Here is a 23,826-nt window from a genome sequence, read left to right on the forward strand (position 1 = left end):
TAATTGGTGTTTTTCACATTAGTTTATGTCTTTCTTGAAGAGTTCATGAAAAAAGATAAAACTTTTAAGCTGGATAAACATCCGAGAATATTGAAGGAAATGGCAGAGCAGAAAAGCATGATGTTAACATATTGCTACATTTGTAGAGGAAGAGGTACTTATTACCTGAGAGCAGATATAAATGTTTTGAGGAAGATAGTCTGTGTACAAGTAGTTAGCCCATCTCAATGTCATTAAGTCGGGAAACTTAGCTTAAGGATTGTCTGTTTAAATGTGCACCATGTGGGGAGGGGGGGGGTGTTGCATTTCCATAAATAGTTGGGGTTTAAGGTAAGGAATTGTATGTGTAGTCTCTTGTATGTCCCACCAGATGAGGTACTCAGGTGAAGTAGAAACAGAGAGAGGAGGGGCTTTAAAAGGGGCTGCGCTGTACAGATTGAGGAGGGGGGGGGGAGCCTTTCGTCGCCTCCAGAGAGGCAGAGCGTTGGTTGTCAACCGAGGGGTGGCGTTATTGTTGCCTCCAGAGGAGCAGTTTTCATTGCCCCAGGACTGCGGAGTTTTGAGACCTCTCGTGAGAGCTCAGGAGAGCCAGTAGAGTTGGTTGGAAGTGAAGCAAGGACAAGGAGAGAAGAGATTGCACCAAAAAGAGAGAACATGTGGAGGGAAACAGTTGCTCTGTCCATGGTGCCTGTCTCACCGTCTGCCTTCCTTCTGGTCCTGCTCTTGACGTTGCCTCGTTCGTTGTGTCTGCTTCATCGTGCTTGATCCTGCTCATGTCTTTGTGATCCTGCATGGGTGTTTCGTCACCTGCCTCATCGCGTGTTGGTCTCTCCAGCCTGGGGACCTGCTCCCTCCTCGTCCACCAGCAGAGCAGAGCCTCATCCGGGTTTTCTCATTCCCAATCCTTGTCTGTTCTTGAATCTGTTTGTGGTGCCATAGGTTTCGTCGTCTCATTGTATATAATTAATTATTATCGATTCCATGTTCCTCTTGGCCACCTCAACCTATCATCATCTCCACCATTGCAATCACCATCCCCTGTTACTTATTTGGGAAATAAACCCATTGGTTTTAAAATAATCAAGACCCTCGTGTGCTTCTGACGATTCCTGCGCACACAAAGCCGCCATTGTTTGAACGCAGTCCTTAGGAGTAAAAGCCAGTTCAGTCCATCCGTTCAGCGTCGGTCTTAAACGGCATGGACACGAGTCCGTATCATTGATGTGTTATCGGCCTACCTTTGCTGGTACAGTGTGATAGCCATTCTTCACAAGAACATCCACATCACTGATCCAGCCACACATCGACTGGTTGTCGGCATCCGAACTTTACTATGCCTTCAGGTTTTTAAGGGTATAAAATCTTTTTGTAACCAAAAGATAATTCAGTATATCTGGAGGTAAAACGGTTGGAAAGTTCATCTTGCTTTTGAACCTTACTGTATTTGGCAATTCAAACGGGTCTGTGTTGTTTATAAACCTGTATTTTGTTGTCATAGCACTTCCCATACAAAGTATCCAACATATTGTTGTGGTTGAGGAAATTCGCAAACCACCATTCAGGTCCCGTAGGTGAGATATCTCTACAAGTATATGTGTAGTTAGCCCCAAACCCGTTGTTTAGTGGGAATAAATGTCATTCATTCGGGCTGCGACCCTTCAAGATAGCCGTTTTTCTGTTCTATCTTTATTTTGAGCCAACCACGTCTCAACAGCCATCACACAACAACCACCAACCGCAACGCCGCTTCACAACAACAACAACAACGCCAACAGCCACGACCTTTACCATCACATCTCGCTCTCGCAACCATCGCATCACCGCCATTCCCGCGCCGCTTGTGGGTACCGATCCTGGACTCGTACAGGGCGCGCACCGAGCAGCGGGTGCAAAAAGCGGCCTTTCCGAGAAATCGGATCAAGAATGATTCACGCCCACTTCTGTTCCGTCCTATCAGCGAGCGTGGGGCGATTTGGCCCCGCCTCCAGGCGCGTCGGAGTATAATCGATATATGCAGATTCGAGGATCAGGAATGATTCACGCCCACTTTTCCTCTGTCCAATGGGCGAGCGTGGCTCCGCCTCCGAGCCGATCCTGATCTAAAAATCTGCATATGGTTTCTCCTGTCGCACTATAAAGCGCCGAGCACGGGGCGAATCGAGGGAAGAGTTGGAGAGGTGTGGCAGCGGCAGAGGGAAGAGTTGGAGAGTTGTGGCGGCGGCGAAATCAGTCGAGAGAGTGTCTGTCGGGGTCCGGAGAGTCTGGAGAAGCCAAGGAGCTTTGTGGAGGTCTGCGCTCGTGTCAGAGTCGGGGAGCTGCGGAGAGGGGAGGCCGAGAACGCGGTCGGGGTCGCAGTGGAGTCGCTCGTCGCGGGACCCAAGCCAGCCAGATATCCTCTTTCCCCCGAGCATCAACAACACCCCCCTGTTTCCCCCGCGCGCTGAGATAGTGTGAGAAGGGGGCCCCGTTCCCACCCCATTCCAGACAGTGCCAGCGAGGCCCGCGGAGTCGGGGCGCCGCCGCCATTTTGCGGCTCATCAGACGGGTAGGCTCGACGCGGTCTCGGCCCCAGGCCCATCTGCCCCCTTATCGTTGAGGGTGGCCCCTTTTTCTTTTGCTTTGGAGTATATGTGTTGTCGGCGCCGTCTGTGAAGTAAAACTGTGTAAGTGTTGCCGTGTGCTCGCGTAGTCGGTAGTAGATCTGCATTGTGTTTCTTTTGTTGCAATTGCTTTTGGTGCGTAATTGTTGTTTCTTCTTTTGGTGCATAATTGTGGTAATTGTATATGTGTGCTTTCCGTTTGCCGCGGAATAAATGTGCTTTATGTTGAACTGTTTCTCCCGTTTCGCTTCGTCTTTTCTCTAATTGAATCTCCATCTTACTTCACGTAAAGAGTTGGTCGTGGGCTAAATACGCCCGATAATTAATCGGAACCGTCGAGGTTGACGATAACACCGCTCGGTTATCCCGATAGTACGGAACGGGTCGCTTAAAGTGGCCCGTGTCCGAAGTCGACCTGCGGCGAGGTGCGATCGCCCGGTCTACCCTCCGTGTGGGTACTTAGGTAGGTCGAATTTGGCGAACAACCCTATCCCACGCGGGGGGCCGATTGGCACAATCGTGGTGAGGCCGAAAGGCCCACCCGTGACTAGTTCCCGGCGTTAGTCCGAGAGGGTCACGACGGGATTGTCCGTCCGGTGGGCGACGTGCCGCGATTCGAGTTACGTGGCCGCCCGCAGGCCGGCGTGCGCGAATCCGTGACAATATCAAAGCTTTGACTCCAATTGTTTGGCCATGAAAACACACAAAGCACAACAACTCAACCGACTGTGAATGGACATTCCTTCCTTTCTTTTCTCTTACTCCAATATGGTCGCGGTACCCACATTTCTGATGCCACTAAACAACCTCCATTGTATCACGAGTTGGATACCTTCACCTCATTTTCACAGATCCTTAGCCATTGTTGTTGATGGATGTTGAAGATCTCACGGCGTCCTTCATGAAGAGTCACCAAACTATTGCCGGGACCCTGAACAAATTACAAATCCCTGCCCTGACTTCCTGTGTCAGAGTGTTGACATGTCCAGGATTGTAACCCTCGCCAAATAAACTGCTTCGGCAACACTGATGCTCGTGTAGAGCACGACTCATGATCTAATGTTAGCCTAATTTGATCTGAGCCTATGTTGCTTTAAACATGACTGAAAAAAAATCTGGAGGATTCCCATGCTATTTTGCCTTTTGCCGCCGTGAAAAACACCATGTTAAGGTGAAAAGTACATCGCAGCTTGAGCATCATTCAACCTTATCATAGAATTTTTCCAAGGACACTGCCAATGTAAACGAAATAACAACAAAAACAATATTGATGATAGCATGATAATAACATTAATAGTAATAACTACATGTATGTGATCATAAAGCGATCGCCAAGGGTAAGGCTCCTCTGGCACCCCCGGTCCAAATATGGCCATATTATTTTTGGATCACCATATGACCTTGACCATCAACACTTACGGATTGAGTGAAAACTAAGAAAACGCATCACCGTGTACAACCCGTCCATAAAACTCAACATCACGAAAATCGGACGAAATGTATTCAAGTTATGATTAAAAAGGTTTTTAAAATTAATTTGGTCACAATCTGAAAAAAGTAGGTCAAAGACACGAATCAAGTATCAGGTGCACAACTTCAGTGCAGCTACACTATTATGATGCAAGAACACCTTGGCAGACTTGGCGGTCTTTAAGATTCCGCATTATCAAAATTGAGCGATAACAAAAAACAAAACGCATCTTTTTTTTCAGACCACTATTTGATCTTGACCTTTAACCCCGGGGAAGGGGGTGGGGGTATGATGTAAAGTAGTTTTAAATGTACCTTATTCCAGGCTATCTCGAGAGGACAAATTCGTTCTGATCAGATAAATCTTAATCGAGTTATGGTAAAAAAAAAATGTTAAAACATCTATAATTGAGTAATGACCTTAAAAATTACATCAAGTTAAAAAAAAAAATTGGAACCCCACTTTGTTATCCTACAAGGAGACACCACTATCCTATAAAAGGGAACGCTTAATTACATGACCCCCTCCCCAAGACCCTGGCCACTCCTATAGGAAGCGGGTGTTTCTATTTGTATGAAATAAGGAGTAGATGACCCCTTCGGCATTACCTGCATGTGCAATTCACAGAATGGAAGCATTCTTGACATCCACCATCGTTTTCTCCCCATGTTTACTGCATACATCCTCCTCACCTCCATTCTCCTTTTTCCTCTGTCCTCCAGGGTTGAGAAGAATGAAGAAATATGTATGAGAAAAGATAGACATATCTTTTTTCAAATGTATTTCTCCATTTAACAATCTTCTCCCTTGTGGCGTATCTTATCTGCAAATGTATTGACAACAGAGACACCAATGCCGTCAGGTATGGCCACATTTATAAGAAATAATATTTCTTCAATTCACAAATGTCAATTATTTCCTCATGTTAAGAGTGAATAAATTTGACAATCTCAATCACCAACGCCTAACCCCCATCCCGACCAGCCATACCCCTCGAGGCAATGAGCACCCATAACAAGTCATGCACATTTCATGTTTCAGAAATGACTCCGGATGTGTCGCAACTCCATCGCAGGCCAAAGTCACCCTCAAGCAAAGTTTCATTTGGGCATTTTGCCAGCATACCAGCACACAGTTGCTGGCTTTTTTCAAAAGATTCCATCTTTCTTGTTCACTAGCAAATTTTAATAGCTTAACGACCCCTCCAAAAGAGCCAAAGTTTCCATACTTTTCAATTGGGGATTCAAATTTAAACATGGCGAACTCCAAGGCGAGAACCCCATCTCTGAGCTGTCATATCATAATCACCGATAAAATGGCTGATATAAACATCGATTTGGCCTGTTCCTCTCGGAGGATATTTTGTGATTTTTAACGTCCACAAACTTAATGCAGATGGTAGAGCATCAGACTTTATGTTCATGTGCAAAGGGCAGCATGCTCCAAAATGCTGCACCCCGTTAACACAAACCATGATTTGTTGGTGTTAGAAGAGGTCAAACACATGAGACAGCTCGATCATTGATAATAACATTCCCAACTGCAGCCACCTTGCTGCACCTATTTATATAACTGTAGAGTTCATAGAATACATTACCCCACACTGTCTTGAGAAACAAAGACATAGGTGGGGTCCACAAACGGCAAATTTGATAAGTTGTGACAACGTAAAATCTCACAATATTTTGTCTCGGTGCTGCTGAAACAAAAGTGCCAAAAAGGTGATTTGTGTTCTACGGGTTCAAGTGTATCACTCAATTTAATAAAAAAAATTAAGATTTTAAAGGGTTGTAGGAAAAAAACTCAAGTTTATTGCCATTGATGCGGCAGCTTATACACCACCTTATCTAACACGTTACAGGACTTTTCTGTGCCTGTTGTTTGTGTCCTTTATGACGTCCTTAAAAACAGTAAGTTTCCTGTTTGAAATGATTTTCAATTTTGTTTCACTGCCGGACAGGCAGAGAGTAAAACGATTATCTCACTCCTCTCCGTGCATGTATGAACGAGACGAATTCAGAGCCAAAGTAGTTAAACGACAGTTTATTTTCCGATTCATGTTCCGATTCGTGGTCAAAATATAAGTCAATTGAAATCAAGTTGTTCCTCGAATCATAAACTCACGTTTTCAAACACAGACAAAAGTGAACCAAATGCTGAACTCCACTCCTCTCTTTGCGTGTGTGGAGTAATTACGATCAATATAACTATCATCACAAATCTATTACCTGGCACGATTCAGAGGTTTTTTCACACGCCTCTGATTTGTCCAGCCTGGGTTTGAATCCCCACCAAGCTTTAAACTGTTACCCTTGTGGGGCAAGGCATGAATGTGTGTACCGTCCATCGAATGGGTGTTAAACTGGGTGCGTCATCTGTGACCTTCAAGATCCAAGGCGTCCTTGGGTAAGAGTAGGTGAGTTGGTTGAGGCACCCTGGACAAATTACAAATTCCGGTCACTTTCAGTCAAACAATCATGCCTGGTCAGCCAGGTTTGTTAAAGACCTGGACCAAAGATCTTCCCTGGCTGATCCCTCCAAGTGGTGTGAATAATTGTGCCCATTAAATAAGTAGTTGTAATCACAAACACACATTGGAGTGTCTGATGAGATAATGGTAAACTGCAAAGTGGAGGTGGTGAAGTAGGAGCAGAATTGTTTAGAAACAGATGGCGAGCACAGAAAATAATTTCTGCAAGAAAAAAAAAAAAACTTATTAAAAGGTATTAAATCATTGCAAATGCTTGAAATGTGATACAGTATGAACACGAGAGGGGAATGAGGGAGGGGGATGAGGAAGAGAGGGAAGAGGTTGGTTTAACGTGTTTAACACCACTCACAGCATACATTCCGTGTGTGGCACCAGGATGGTTCACCCCTTGTCCAGAGATCTTTACTAGCATGGTGTGCAGGGTGGCCAATAGGAATAGTCTCGGCTCCCTTTGAATCTCCTTCGTATTCCTCATCGTCTGTTTTCCAAAATTATCAGAAACAATAACATTAAAAAAATATTTTTTTCCTGTTACATTAGTAAACGGTTCATTGGAAAGTACATAGTTTTACTTAATTTGTCCAGATTCTGAGTTTAGTTGTTTCTGAAGTTAGTGGTCTAATAAATAAGAGCTGAGTATCCGCTCCATGGTTCATCCTGTTCCAAGCATGCAACATGTTCATTTCACACATATCTTTATTTGGACGGTGGAAAGGCAACTGGCAGTTGCTTCAATCGCTCCCAAAAAATTTAAAAATAAAAACTGGGTTACGTACATGAAGCAAAAACATACCGACTGCTTATAATTCAAAACACTCCACTGCACTGGAAAACGTGGGGACAGGAATACTGTACTGTATTGTAAGGGGTGGGTACCTGTAATAGACTCTCTCACCTGAAGCGGTACAACACAATACATATTTACATTGAGAATTTACATCATCCACCCTCCCCCCCAAGACCACCAGCAAAGATAAAAACACCCCTCTACATTAATTGGAGCCATACTGATCCTATGTAGCAAGTCGAGATGCCATCAGCCGAGAACTGCAGGAGGAGTTGTGCTACAAATAAACAAACACAAAAACACATGAACACACAAACAAACACAAACCAGTCTGTGAATTATAGTGAAAATTACTTAATATTCTTCTTCTTCGAAGTGTGTTTCATATCTGATAAAAGGGTGAAGAATCAAGCCTTGTGTTTTTGGAGGTCCTATATATAGTTTTCAATGATGGTTTGCAGTACGAGGTACAACATCATGTCTTGATTTCCAAAAATCTGGTTGGAGTTGGAAAGATAAGTACTATATTCAAAAATGAAGGTGGAACCAACTGGTGGAGCCGATTCCTTCCCTTCAGGACGACGACATAAGTTGGTACGTCGTGCCCTCATTTTTTAATATCATGCTTGGATGGAAGGATCTTAAAAATCTCAACGAGAACAACACATTTGGATTGGTAATTAATGTCTTTATGTATGTAGCCAAGTGGTAAATGTCACCTCGCACCTAAATATAATGGCGTCATTTAACAGATTTTATTTTAAAAATGTTGGCTGGACCTAAATAAGTGTCTCTTTAACAGATTTTATTCAAGAAACGATGGCTCGACCTAAATATAACGGTGTCCCTATAAGAGATTTTACAACGAAATGTTGGCTCGACTTAAATATAACAGTATCATTTTAACAGATTTTACAAAAGAAATGTTGGCAAGACCGAAATATTATTGTTTATCACCGCCGAACCCCGGCCCACGACGAACAGGGGAAGCGGTAGAGCCGTCTCCCACTGAACACCTGAAATTTATGTCGTGGCTCTCGAATAAGTCCGAAAGATCACAGGTCACTTCAAGGACCGTGGTCGCCAATATTTCAAAGGCATAAGGTAGATTCCACTTGTCTATTCGAATTTACCAAAGTGCTCACGCCATCGAGCTACCGGGAAAACCACACCCTCGGCCAACTCGGTCAGAACCGAGTCGCATGTACCGACTCAGGTCCGGGGTACCGAGTGGGAGTTACCAAAGCCACACCAGTCCCAATGACAACTTACCGGCCCAAATGCCCTCACTAATTCTCAATACGCACCGTGCTGGCCAAAGGTAGAAATGACAGGCAATGAACTGGAACATTTAACAGATATTTATTTACAATAATAAGACAGTGCAGACTTAATCACGAATATCAGGCAGGCAATGTACAATGAGCAAAAGCACTAAACAATTCTACTTATCAGATTGGCACACAACACACAACACACACACTGGATCCTATGGGGTCTTTATTCAGTCCCTCAGCTCAAGAGGGAAAGGCGAGCTGGAGACCAGGGCCTTGTCGGGTACCTCTCCGCCTCGTGCGGTCACACCATACTTCAACCACCACGGTGAGACTCAAACCCACGTTCTGAAATCCACGGGCCCACGACCCTTCCTGCTCGACCTCCACCACTACGATGAGCCACCGCGAAGGACCGCAGTCAAAAAGCCACCACGACCAAGACCGAGCCAATCGCCACGATGACTCCCATACTGGTCCTGACAACCACTCGACTCTTCTTGCCAAGTCCAATGTGGTTTCTTCCCCTCCCACTCGCCTCCTGATTGGACGAGAGGTTGTCAGGCATCTTGGAGGCACGCCCCCCAAAGAGGCTCCGAAGTATTCCCGACACTCTCACCTCCCATTGGCCGGAGCGCCTCGGCTCTGCTCACCCTTCACCCATTGGCTCGGTGAAACGCTACATGCCCTTCCTTGGAGCAGAGCCTCGATATGAAGTGATAGAGGCTCCGCCCACGCCTTCAGCCAAAAACACGTGGCCAATGGAGTCGATAGTGCGGAGAGGTGGAGGATTGATGTAAAAAAAAAAAAAACTATAAAGAACCTTTGCAACGCACACATGTAATTCTCATTAGACAGAAGGACACCCTGACTATAACACATACTTGTCGACATAACTGAACTGCGGGGACTGCTGACTGTTGTATTTTACGAATCTGGAAGCCATTTGCACACAGTGTCCCTTTGAGATTTTACGACAAAATGTTGGCTTGACCTAAATATAAGTGTCCCTTAAAGAGATTTTATTAGGAAATGTTGGCTAGCATCCAAATATAATTGTCCCTTTAAGAGAGTTGACCACACCCAGTTTTGAGCAGAACTGACAGAGGAGGTTAGGATAGTGACCAAACAGCAGCGTTTGGAAACCTGTTCAGAGCCGTTGTGTTGGAAGCCATTTTAGGGTAAATGTACACATATCTTTTTTTAAAACATGATATCTATCTATAATTCCAGCAGTGTGTGTGTGTGTGTGTGTGTGTGTGTGTGTGTGTGTGTGTGTGTGTGTGTGTGTGTAAGTGTGTGTGTAAGTGTGTGTAAGTGTAAGTGTGTGTGTAAGTGTGTGACCGCTGTTTCTCGACAACCTCTGGTCCAATCTAATTGAAGACACTTATTTATTCCACAAGATCCGATTCTCAAATCCGATAAAATATCTCGCTTATATACTTTAATTAGTCCGTGAAAATAGATAGCGTTTCCAAATCAAAGCATATTTGAATAGGCCGAACAAAATAGCGAATGAAGACCCCAGCAAGCTGACAGAGGCCTGACATCCATCCATTGGGACCATACTCTGTACAGAACATTGATGCTGCCGAAGCAGTCTCCTTGACTATTGCGCACAATCCTGGAAGGGTCGCCACTCCGACAAAGTATACGAGCATGCTGGCACTCATTTTGCTGACTTCGGAAGGATGACAGGCCGAGTTAACCCCACCTGGTATTAATTCAACAACTGAGCAGGATTTGAACTCAGGACGCCAGGATCCCAAGCCCGCCACCCAAACCATTAAACAAACACCAGGCATAGAGAACTGACCAAGGATGATAATTAAACAAGAAAAATTTAAATAAATTAGGCCATTAATTATCTTCAAAAGGGTTATTTTAATTAAGTCAAACACCCAATTTTGTATAGATTTAGACTATCCTAATAGCCAGATCACCACCACAGGTCATGCTGTTCAAGCTTGAATCAACAAAAATCGGCGATTTCTTCATCATCGCCTTTGACTTGTTACTTCCGTTAACGTTGTCTGCCATCATCGCCTTTGACTTGTGGTTCAGGCCCTGTCACATCTTGACGATTTAGCCAATGTATGTCTGACGTATGCAAAATTTGGCTAAAACGCTGGCACACATCAAATGCGTTATGGGTAAGTTTGTATATGTTGAGAGCACGCTGGCATACGTCATAGAACGCCAAGCTGTTAGACAAATTTTCCATTCTCGAAATTTCCCGACATATGCCAGCGTACGACTCACACGTTCCACATAATGATGGCCATAGGTTGTACGCACGTTACGCGATCGTCGACACACGTTACTTGTAAGTTACTCAAAAGTCGAAACACGTCGAGGTAATGTTTTGTGTACCTGAAACTTATTTCTAACCTACGAGTAACGTGTTGTAGGCACGTTACCTGATCGTTGACACGTCTACACATGTTACTTATACATTACTCATAAGTCGAAACACATCAATGTAATGGTTAGCGTCAATGTTCCAGACTCCCTGGTTTTTTTTAAATTAATTTTTTTTCTTCGGTATGATGGTGATGTTGACACTTCAATTTCTAGTGCGGTTATAATATAATCTAATGAAAAGGCTGCCGCTCAACGATTTAAATCATAACCGTCATACCAAAAAAAAAAGAAAAAAAAATCAGGGCGTCTGGAACACAGACACTAACCATTACCTTGACGCGTTTCGACTTATGAGTTAAGTATAAGTAACGTGTGTCGAAGTGTGCCAACGATCGCGTAACGTGCCTTCAACTTATGCCAGCGTATGTGGAATGTGTGTCATACGTCGAGTACATCAAGAAATTTTCAACATGCTGAAAATTTCGACGTACAATGACGTATGCCAGCGTACTACGACGTATGCCAGCATACTACAATGTATGCCAGCATGCTCTTAACGTATACAAAAAAAAACTTACCCATAACATATTCGACGTGTGCCAGCTTGGTTCAGCAAATTTTTCATACGTCGGCATTCGCTGGCTAAAACATCAAGGTATGACAGCAGCTTCACACTTCGATGTCTCGTGCGGTTATGATTTGAATCGTCGAGCCGCAGCCTATTGATAACCTACGCCACGTGATCGTCGGCGATACGCTGCCGCGCTATGCATAAGTTCGACTATCGTTGGGCATAGGTTATGAACGCGTCAACACTCAGCATTCGTTGGTATAAATTATCTATATGTGATTGAAACGTTCTGTATACGTTACCAATACGTCATGCATACGTCCAACACGTTATTATACACCCAAAAATTAAAAAAAACATCAATAGTTCAGCGTACGCCAGCGTTTTACATACATTTTGATACTTTGCCATACACTGGCTAAAACGTCAAGGTGTGACAGCAGCTTTGCATACAAGATCATTACCGAGAGACTACTTGTGCTAGTTTTTTTGAGTTGTTTTCCTTTATAGGATTCTCTGGCAAATTCTCAAAACTAGTGGAGTACCTGCCCGACAGGCAATCTTTTTACAAATATGCAATACATTGTTCTGACACAGCTTTATTTTGGCGGTGTATAGGAAAAATAAACACCCCTATACATTAATTAGGGTCAGTATGTAATTCAGTATGTAATTAGGCCAGAACTGTAGGATGAGTATCCCAACAAACACACAAACACACAAATACCGATCCATTAATTATTCTAAGGATGGTGTTTTCATGCGCAACTGCTTTATGCACTTCACATTATGCAAAATAAAGTCCAAAAATATCCGTTCATGGCGAGCCTCACGTTGGTAACATTTCCGAAAGATGTGATTTCACTACATTGATGGAAGAGACTGTTAAGACATGGAGGGAAAGGCCCAGATTGAACGGCAAACAAACTGACCATTAGCGAATGGTCATGTTTATGTTCATGACATTTTGAGCATGATCAGGTGATGCATGATGTATGTGCCATTGGAGAGCAAAATCATTTTGCTTGGAACAACCAGGAGAAACCTGTGATTGAACACAGCAATTGAGCCATCATCAAATTGTGCATGGCCACTGGTAGCACAACTCTGCAGCGCAGCCGCTACTCCCGACAGCTCTACCTCCGATAACTCGCACCCTCCCTTTTTGCTCCGAATCAACGTTCAGCGCCAAACTTCACAACTAGAACTTCTGAACCAGGATAATTGGTTCTTGCGACCAGTGTGACCACTTCTCATTTTCCGAAATGCCAAGGTGAGCCAATGAAAAAAGCCAAGAATTCACAAGGTTTCGGAAAAGCGATGATAATAGAAAACCTATAGAAAACCAATACACCAAGGTGAACAACGAATAGCCAAGATCTTGTGAAAAAAGCCAAGGAGTGGTCACACTCCTTGCAACTTGGAGCGACGAGTTGTTATTCTCGGCAGCGAGATCACGATAGATTCAAAACAATGGTCTGCAAATAAATTAATTGGAAGTACGTTAATTGCCTAATGATTGAAAAGGAATTAATTAAGATGAAAAATAGATTTACTTAAATAAAAAAAGCTAAAATATTTAAGTTACAATGGACAAGAGTATATTCAAAATTATTAACTTCTGAATTTTCACAAGAAATGCATAAAAATAGATCTGTTCATGTTTAACCTGGGTATGGTATGCAAAAAAAAAAACAAAAAAAAAAACTTTCATCGATCATTCAAATGTAGTGATTTTCTCTGGCAAGGAACTTCTTTTAGTTCGGATTTTTTGAAAGTCAATCATTCTTAGATGTTGATAGTTTGCATCAGAATCAAACGGAACACCAAATACTGCATTGGAGTCATCAGAAGGAACCCGAAGAAGTAAACAACAAAGATGGAGTCATCAGGATGAATACAAAGAAGTAAAGAACAAAGATAGAGTCCTCACGAGAAACCCGAAGAAGGAAAGAGCAAAAATGGAGCCATCAGGAGGAACACAAAGAGATAAAGAGCAAAGATGGAGTCCTCACGAGGAACCTGAGTAGGATCCAGGTTTCAGACACCAAACTCAGAAGCCATTATTTGATGTGCGTGTTCCATCAGTGATTGAAGTGCAGTGCCAACGATGAATGTGGGGTGCACGTATGATATCGTGACTTACATACAAGTAGTTTGTATGCTACAACCGATAGTAAATGAATGCACCTGTTCACTCATCTTGCATGCAAATCCGACTGGAAGTGTGCACAATGAATATACCTTGTAAAAAAAAAAAAAAAAAAAAATCAATCTGTAGCACAACCTGTGGAGGCGATCTAGTTCTTAAAGATAGCCTCAATTTTCATTGCAAGAAGACACTGCACGTATTCTGGCAGCGAATGATGCTACCTGACCCTGACAAGCCGACTGCTGTCAGAGCTCAGTACAATGTGCTCGGATCGTGAAGGTGGTGGTGTACTGCACAGTACTATTTGTTATGACTGATAATTCTCGGTATCATGATGAATTAAAATAATCTTATGGCACATGAGCGCTATCAATTTTTGGAACCTTTTGGTGGGCAGGTTTCCTTCATCACTTTTTTGTGAAATTTGGGGCCTCAAACTCTTCTTCAATTTCCAACTTGATGCTTATGTCCATTTTTTTTCTACCCAAAATCAACAAATGCAAGGAGATGGTAGTCATCTTCTTAAAAAAAAAAAAAATAATTTACTTAATTTATTTTTGCCCTCAAAAAATATTGCCTTTCAATCGCTATGGCGTCCCTCATTTTATCTAAGGCCCGAGTAGCCAACATTCTTCTTCTGAAGAAAGCTCTCAGCCCAAACTCAGATGGGTTCAACATTAACATTGTTCATTGTTTATTATCAAAATGAGATAAGTTCATTTCCCTTCATCTAAAGCAAACGTGAATTTATTGAATAATTGATAAATTCGAGTTAAATCTAAAAAAATTGGCGTCAAACTTTGTTTCAGTTCTTACTGAATGGTGCTCTAACACGGACGTCCCTCGCCCGCACCTCTCACCCATCAGTCCTCACCACCTGGAAATTCAACTCCCCCCCCCAACTAAGTTTAATTTCTGGGGAAAGCAGTGGGTGGCCATTGCCAGAAGAAGCCTTCGTCAAAGAGCACATGGAAATGGTTTGATATAATCCAGCCTTTGAGCCGCGTTGTTCTTTTTGATAAGAATTTTCCATTTTGTTGATTTTTACACACACTTCTTGATTGACAGACAATGCAATGGTCTATTTCAGGAACTGTCAATCATTCTTTGGCAAATATCCAGCACAATTCCATTGGTGTACAGAGCTGACTGTCGAGGGTGCTTGGTTAAACCACAAACATCCATCTATATATGTATGTGTACACACACACACACACACACACACACACACACACACACACACACACACACACACACACACACACACACACACACACACACACACACACACACACACACACACACACACGCACACACACACACACACCAGACACGTTGGACCCTTTACAGCTTCGACCCTTGACAGCTTCGACCCTTGACCATTTAGAGCTTTAGACCACCGAGACCTTTTTACCTACGAGAGAATAGTCCCTTTCAACCTCATTGACCCATAATACTATTGGAATGTACCCTTTGGACCTTAACACCACCGAGAACCTTTCGGATACACAACACGCAAACATCTAGTCTTCTTGCAAAACACAGACTTTACCTTTTTCAGGAAGTAATGCGCAAACTCGTCCCATCCATGTGGTAAGTGCTCTGCGAGTGGCTTTAATAAAATTATCATTACTTTCGTATGAACACTTTAACCTACCGATTGCGAAATGAGGGCTCGACCGACCGGTTGAGAGGATCGACCCTTTCAAGCCCCTACACTTTGACCTACTGTGTGTGAAATGAGGGCTCATGTGATGAAGTGATCCTTTGTGCTGCAGCATACCAAAGCACACACATCCATCCTATTATATATTCTCTCTCATAATCGGGATGCTCTTCATCTTTTAACCTGAAACGAGCGAACATTCACAATTTATTCTTTGCAATAGCAACCCTATCTACCCTGGTCATGCAAACTCATCCAAATGAAATGCAGGGGTTTCACACAGCTCGGTAAGAAACATTCAGTGAGCTCTCTGCTGCAAATCGTAAAAGCTTAGGCCGTCTGCTTTCCTGGCCAGAAACCCTCATTATGGCAATTAGAGGATCAGCTGAAAAATTAGAGCAAACCTTTTGACAGAATATCAGCAGGATGGTTTGTAAATACAGAATTGCTTTTGGTGAGCCCTTCTATCGCCATTTTTTGGGGTGAGGGGGCGGGGGGGGTGGGGGGATGAGTGGGGTTGGGGTGGAGGAGATTATCCTCATCTACCAATTTAAGATTGTGGATCTAAGGATGTGAGATATTCTATGTTTATCTTTGAAAAACAGAGACCATTTTGTGTTCCCACACCGGCCAAAATACCTGCTTCGGGTTAGATGCATTATGAACTACTTAAAGATGAGTGCAGGAATATGGATATGACAAAAGAGGAATGGACCAAATAATTTCCTCATAAATCGAAATTAACTTGCCTTTCATGCCTGAGATAATGCAAAATGCACAACTATTTGAAGAGTCTTTAAAGTATTGCTTTTGATTATTATTTCTTCTCTTATTAACAGCACTTTGAAACGATGCTATACACACTTTAGCCATTAAATAACACTCAAATATAAAATAAAGTAGAGTAAACTTGATGCGCATCATCACAAATCCCAACACTTCCAACTTCAAGCAAAGATGCAATATGGCAAAAAAAAAATTCCACCAAGAATGACCAAATATCAAATTTTGAGTTAAAAATTTCTCACGGTCTGACTCCTGCGACCTGAAACCCCCACTCTCTGGGGCATGAATCCAGAGTCAAATGAAAATCAAATCGTTGCATATTTCATGCTTCCCCAATATTGACTGCATATACAAAGTTTCATTTTTAAAAATGTTAAAAAAAAAATGTGCCCGTAACTGGATTTTTGTGGATTTAACCTTTTGACCACCAGGGAGCGGAGCCAAAAAATATGACACTGCCCTCGCACATTCGTGCAATGTGGTGATCACAACTCGCAAGTTTGGTGAATTTCTGCCCAACCATTTAGGAGGAGATCGCATGACAAACAGACGGACAGATGGAGCCGATTACATTATCCCCCCATGTTTTTTCAAAAAGCGTGGGAATAATAACAATTTGATGACTTCACCTGTAAAGCATTCCCAAAGTGGTTTGGTTTGTGCTCCCATTTCAGTACAAAGCACGTGATGCTGGGATCCAGGTTTAAATACTGTACACTGTGTTGATTTGTGTAACACAGTATGGCTCAGGCATAGCGCAATTGCCTTCGAGTTGTTTAATCCGATTTTGATTCCCAACCCGACTATTAACTGTCGGATAGAAGCTTCACTGGAAGGACATTGTATCATAAAGTGCACTGTCCCTCGGATGGACATTAAGCTGGGTGTCCTATCTGCGATCATTAAAAATCCCACGGTATTTTTCCCGAAGTGTACGTGAGTTGTCTCCAGAACTCTGACCAAATTACAAATTCCTGCCCAAATCACCTTCAGTCGAAAGTCAGACCTGGGCAACTGGTTTAACAAAGCCTTGGACTAAAAACCTTCCTTGACCGACCTTATACTTCTTTGATTTTGATGTATCAAACCAGCAATGTTGGTGCTGCTGAAGCAGTTACTTGGCGAGGGTTGGACTGGGTGGTTTGCCATTGCCTTCCCAGGGTTGTTTCTCCATGTTCTATCCGAAATGCTAAGGGTCCAAGCAAATAATCAGCACGTACCATTTTTAAGTATTAGGTGTGACTCGGCCGGTGTTTGAACCACAGACTTCACACTCAGAGTGGATGCTCCAACTGCACAAGGTGGAAATAAATTAGACCATTAAAGTAGTGTTCGGAGTGGTATCAGCAATAGTTGCAGTGCAGTGCAGTACGGTATTACTTGTTTTTCATTCATCACAAATCACTGCATTTTCTCAATCAAATCCACAACTTCTATCGATTTGATTACAGTCCAATAAACCTGAATTCTGAAACCTTCAACAGTGACTATCCAACAATGCCACACAAGGTGTCAAACTGGTATTTACACCAACATTACATTATACTGTATTTAAACTGCTTCCCCGAGATGCTTTAATTAGCTCATCCTGCTGCAGGACGAACCCGTTTCTCTTTCACTAATCTGAACACACAAACCAGGTGAAACCGCTTTGAAAACAGTACAAGGTGTTTCAAAATATTTTCAGTGCACAATGGGTGCGACGTCCATCGGAAGGACGTCGAGCCAGGTGTCCTGTCTGCCAGCACTGGTCATTCCATCCATTGGGACCATACTCTGTGCAGAGCGTTGGTGCTGCTTCAGCAGTTTCCTTGGCTATTGGGCACAATCCTGGACGGGTCGCCACTCCGACACAGTATACCAGCAAGCTGGCACTCATTTTGGCAACCTCAGAAGGATGACAGGTCGAGTTAACCCCACCTGGTATTAATTCAACAGCTGAGCAGCATTTGAACTCAGGACCCTAGGATCCCAAGCCAGCCACCCAAACCATTAAGCCAACACCAAGCGCGTGCACGCACACACACACACACACACACACACACACACACACACACACACACACACACACACACACACACACACACACACACACACACACACACACACACACACACACACACACACACACACACACACACACTCACACACTCATCATTGGTGGACGTTAAAAGATCCATATCGATGTCTTTTGCAAAGAACAGGTGAGTTATTGCCAGCACGCTGAATCAATTACAAATTCCGACGCAAACTTTATCGCCAGTTCACACATGGAAAGCATGGCCGGAATGCCAAGACCCCCAGCGTGTGAGTTGGGGGGCCTTCGTTTATCCTGCAGTGGACTGGAAATCTGTCGAGGATGATGATATCAGACTTCATTGATTCTTGCCTTTTGGCAGAAGTTCTGTAAGCTCGGTTGTATTTACCACTGTCTACTGCCATTGTGAATTATACATCGAGTTATCATTTTAAAACCCTCAGGTTTATGAGCCTTTTTCGATTTAAAAAAATATGTTGGAGATCAACAACAAGTAATGTTGAAATCAAAGAAGCACTCTTTTGAAAACTCCCACTAAAAGAAGTACATACGACTCTGGAAACACTAAGTTTGAAGTTTAATTTCTGTGCATGTGACGAAGGCAATTCATGAAATAAACACCATCAGATCTTGCAACGGGTTCGATATGATAATAGTTAAAGCATCCAGTGAAGCAGCAGCTGCTTGTGGGATTCGTTTGGGAACAAGGCATTTAAAATCATGAACAATGATTCATCACGGCAATTTTGCCCCATTTGTGCTTTGAGCTTCACATGCCAAGTGGATCAGAATACCTCTCTATCTTATTCAAAACACACACACACACACACACACACACACACACACACACACACACACACACACACACACACACACACACACACACACACACACACACCACACACACACACACACACACACACGTTCCACTCATTTTCTCTCACCAGTGGAACCAACCTCCTCAATCTGTTCAATTACAATCTTCCTTCCAGAGCTTCAAGATGGCTGTTCACAACCAGCTCAAGTCAATCCCCAACCCATACACATGATCTTTTCTACTTTCGCTTTTTGTTTGATGGTTTTCCCTTATTTTTTTTTTTACCTCCACCACCGAAGGTCAAGGAGGTTATGTTTTCTCCCCTTTCTGTCTATCTACCTGTTTGTTAATTGCCGGAATCCTTCGGATTTGGCAATTATGTTGGTCAGTTGTGTGTGTGTCATTCTGTGTGTCTGTCTCTGTTTGTGTGTTTATTTACCCTGTAGCAGCCACACCGTATCAGAGAGCATGACCAAACTGTGTACAGACGTCGGCCATGGTCCTACCTCGACACTTGTCCTTTTTGGTGAATCTTGATCAAATTCAAGGTCACCGAAAAACCAAAATTGTTATTTTCGTAATAACGTCCGCTAAAATGGTCTTATCGACTTCAAACCAAATCCAAAATGCGCATCTTCCAATACTGCATCCAACCATCTGTCTCATTGGGGTGTCACACCAACACCCTTCTTAGCGGTCGAGGGTCGAATATCGCAAGGGGGGGGGGGGTCGGGTCAAAAATTTGAAATTACGATAAAAACACCATTTCAAGTCCGATTGACTTCCAAGTTATGATCATGACCAAATTAAGGCCTTAGTTATTTTATAACTTTGTTTACACAGTTCTTCAGCTAAAATGTAGGGTCGGTAGGTCAAAATATAAATATAATTTCAATTTTTAGAAATTATATATTTTTATGATTTTTTTTTCGAATGTTTCTTGGAAAAGACAAGGGTCGGTGGGGGGAGGGGATAAATATAAATCCCGGACCAGGAGGATCGAAGAAAACATTGAAGAGGGAAAACCATTCAAATGCAAGATGCCATTGTTCACTGTATCATCTGATGTGAAAAACAATAAAGAAGGATTAAAACATGTTTTTACAATATAGTCTGGCATGTTTTTCTTATTGGAACCTGTTGGATCATCAAACAAATGGAAACAATGCTGAGAAAATTACTATCCAAGTCGTAGATGTGTGCGTGCACACCAGTGCATAGTGCTGGATATGATTAAAAAAAAGGTGTCCACTGGGATTCAACACACTCAAAACGGTCAATCAGAGCCATAACCAGCTCTTACTTTTCAGCAGGCATCTGACCGTACCGTCCTCCCATCCACATGACCACATCAAAGGCTGATTTCTGGTCCGTTGAAGGCTGAATATCAGCATCTCATAGGGAAACTTCGACGTACTTGACACCAAAATCTTTCAATACGAACAGCGGAGTAGAACTTTCAATGGAAACAAAATCGGCACGATCGAGAGTAGCGTGCGAATCATCCCTGCTGCTGCACTGAAACAACTCATGGCTCGCAGACTTCCTCTCCTGTCACAAGCACCATGTAGCCCTAAATGGAGTTCATTTCATCCCCTCTTCCTGTCCAGGCTGGAGTTCCTCAAGGTAGTGTTCTGGGCCCTGTTCTTTTTCTGGTTTTCATCAATGATCTCTCCCACTCTCTAGAAAATCCTCCATATCTGTTTGCTGATGACTCCACCCTCTGCCGTACCATCTGTCATCCCTCAGACCGGCAAGCAGCAGCTTCTTCGCTCACTGCAGATCTCGATAAAATCACAAACTGGTCCAACACGTGGAACATGTCTTTCAATCCAGACAAATCTCACACTTACGATGTCTCTTCGAAAAAAACCGTTTGGAAAACCCCCCATCCACTTTCTCAACAATCCTCTGGAAGAAATCCTTTCTTTCAAGCTTCTGGGTCTCACTATCTGCCATGACCTTTCCTGTGAAAGCAATATTTCAAACCTCACCTCCAAAGCCAGTCGACGACTGGGAATCCTCCGTCGTGCAAAGTCCTTCCTTGGCCCACCTGAGCTCATGACCACTTACAAAGCTTTTGTCTGCAGCCTGATGGAATACTGCTCTCTACTCTGGGCTGGTGCTCCTGCCTCCCACCTTTCTTGGCTTCACGCTGTAGAAACCAATGCATTTCAAACCGTTGGCATCTCCCACAATGAGGCCGAGTCTTTGGCCTCTCACTCATTCACCGCAGGTTGATCGGTGGTCTTTCTGTCTTCTACAGTCTCCTCTCCAGCCTAACCCCCCCACCCCCCGCAGCTCTCTCTGCGATTTGTCCCCACCACATTTCCGCAGGGCGCTCAAGGTCCACCAACAACCCCCTTCTGGTAAAACTACCAAAATCACTGCTCACGTTCACTCTTTCATTCCTCTTTTTCCCCACCTTTGGAATAAACTCCCTCACTCTATTCATTCCCATTCTTCCCTCCAGGCCTTCAAAACAGCTGTTCACCTCCACCTCTTATCATCCCCCATCCAAATCCTCGATCTTTTCTACCACTGATAATCCACCTCCTTCAAATTCCCTGCTTTCCTTCCTGAAAGTCCCTGTAATGTCCATCTTCTATTCCCCATGTTCCCCATCCCATCCCTCTCCCTTCCACAGATCTCCTCATGTCTCTGTTCCCCACTGTTTTGTCCTTCCCACTCCCTCCTCTCTTGTCTCATGTCCCCCATGATGTGTGTTGTGTGTTAGCTCTCACACGAGCCTCGACAATGTATACAAAAAAAACAAACAAAAAAAATCACTTTCGCCCCAGAAACAACAGTCAATATGAACCACGCTGGCCACCACTCAGACGCCATGACCGAAGACGACTGCGCAGCTCTACTGCGCAACTCGGTTAAGGTGAATCGGCATTTTTGCGCACGAAATTATATTTTGAAAATAAATGCCGACGTTTACATTTCGGGTTTTGAAAGTTTTGCACCTTTGGCGGAAAATGTATAAATATAAAAGGCTAAAAATGTGTTTTATATTTTTTATCTCATTTCGGCAAATATACCGTCGGCGGATCCGTAAACCAAGTTATAAAATAACTAATGCCTAAGTGCTATAACTCATTAAACAGTAGCACTATCGACTTATAAAAACCAAATTGATTTCTAGGTTTTTATTTTTTCAGAGATCATGACAGTTATTCCAGCAATTCCTTGCTCAACGAGCAATTTCGTTTGTTTGTTTGTTTGCAGGATATCTCAAAAAGTTGGACGGATTGAGATGAAATTTGGTAGTCAGGTTGGGTGTGTGGCAAGGACGAATCGATTCAATTTTGTGGAAGATCCGAATCCACATCTGGATGAGAGAATTTTTGTTTGTTTGTTTGTGAACAATATTACGGAAAAACTCCTCGATGGATTTCAACAAAACTTGGTGGGGGTGGGGGGTAAGGTCTGGTCGAAGGATCATGCCATTAGATTTGGGACTTGGTCCAAAATCCAATACGGCCGCTATGGCAGCCAATTTGAAAAAAATTTGAATTTTTGGGGGGGGATTTCTACATGTTATAAGTGATTTCCAACCCCCCCACCCCCTCAAAAAAAATTGTTAGAGAAAAAAACTTCAGGTGGATATACCCACGTAAAATCAATTTCTGTCTCAAGGAATCGAGTTATAACAAATGAATAGAGTATGTAAAAGTTAAAAGTAAAAGGGAAAGTTGCAAACTATAACTCTGAGCAGCACTGTTGACGACAAATTGAATGAATAGGATATCGGGTTCACTTAAGTGACCTCGCAGTATTGGCGGCGTAGGTTTTGCACTCTACCGAGTGCTCCCCCTCTCGTTTTTAAAGCGATTCTTTACCATTGAGAGATAGGGCCAAAAACTTGTTGTTCACTCTCTGTATCCTCCTCCTCCTCCTCCTCCTCCTCCTCCTCCTCCTCCTCCTACCCCTCCCTTTGATCTCATTCTTCCCCAACCCCATTCTTACTCCAAGTGTCCCTCCGTTGTATCCCTCTACCCTGCTGTTGGTGTATTTCTCTCCTTTCCACTATGCTCTTCCTGGTCGGTTTTATGTTCTGGACTGTTCTTTGTTCAAGCTCTTTCATGATCCTCGATTTTTGATCCAAAAACCAACTTCAGTAGTGCTGGGACAAAAGAAAATGTGGATTTGGAAGAAAGTTCACAGGATCGTCTTGGTGACACCGTCTTTTCAAATGCATCAATTAAACATAGTTAATGGATAATGCGAGAATGAAGCAGTTGCTTTAGTAAGTAAGGGAGGGGGCACAGAGCTGGTTCCAGTGTCCAAGAGACACTCTCTCATCACCCTTTGTGCCCTTTGATGCCTGTGGGTGATTAAAGGAGCAAATAAAGTGCTTGATCACAGCACCGGAGGGCCTTTTGTCTGTTGCTAATCCTGCTGAGCGTTAAGAGCTCCCATATTTTGCGCCACAAGCCTCAGCCTATGCCTCAGGCCTCAGGGCTGTCATCCGTCATGGCGATGAATTCTCAGGGTGCAAGGACCTGCTTCACACTGTGTAGACTTGCAAGCTCGGCTAACAGGGCCTACATGTTCCTTCGCCGTGGGCTGTTGGTTCTCTTTGATCACTTAATGAAGTTTTGTTGACTTTTTTTGACCACGGTGTCTAAAGCTCTTGGTGGAGCTTGCAGATATCCAAGATGAAAGACATTATGACGCACAAAACAAATCAAAATTGCAACTAAAGCTGTAACTGTTGGGTGTGGGACCAATTTCAAACCAGTGGGATCGGTACAATATATACAAAGTTTGACTTTAAATGTATGAGTGGTGCAGGATAGC

The 23,826-nt window shown here is 43.3% G+C and overlaps 1 long non-coding RNA gene across 1 annotated transcript in view; it reads right to left on the reverse strand.

Annotated features, from left to right (window-relative positions):
* Positions 1–23,826, reverse strand: part of LOC147018885 (uncharacterized) — a 90,118-nt gene that overhangs the window by 20,257 nt on the left and 46,035 nt on the right. The window contains exon 3 of the long non-coding RNA XR_015062573.1: positions 4,680–4,894. This is a non-coding gene — a long non-coding RNA (uncharacterized LOC147018885). The remainder of the gene's footprint in view (positions 1–4,679; positions 4,895–23,826) is intronic.

The sequence above is a fragment of the Eptatretus burgeri genome, chromosome 10 (assembly GCF_056783735.1).
Source record: "Eptatretus burgeri isolate ZD-2024b chromosome 10, Ebu_testis_v1, whole genome shotgun sequence".
NCBI classification, from domain to species: Eukaryota; Metazoa; Chordata; class Myxini; order Myxiniformes; family Myxinidae; genus Eptatretus; species Eptatretus burgeri.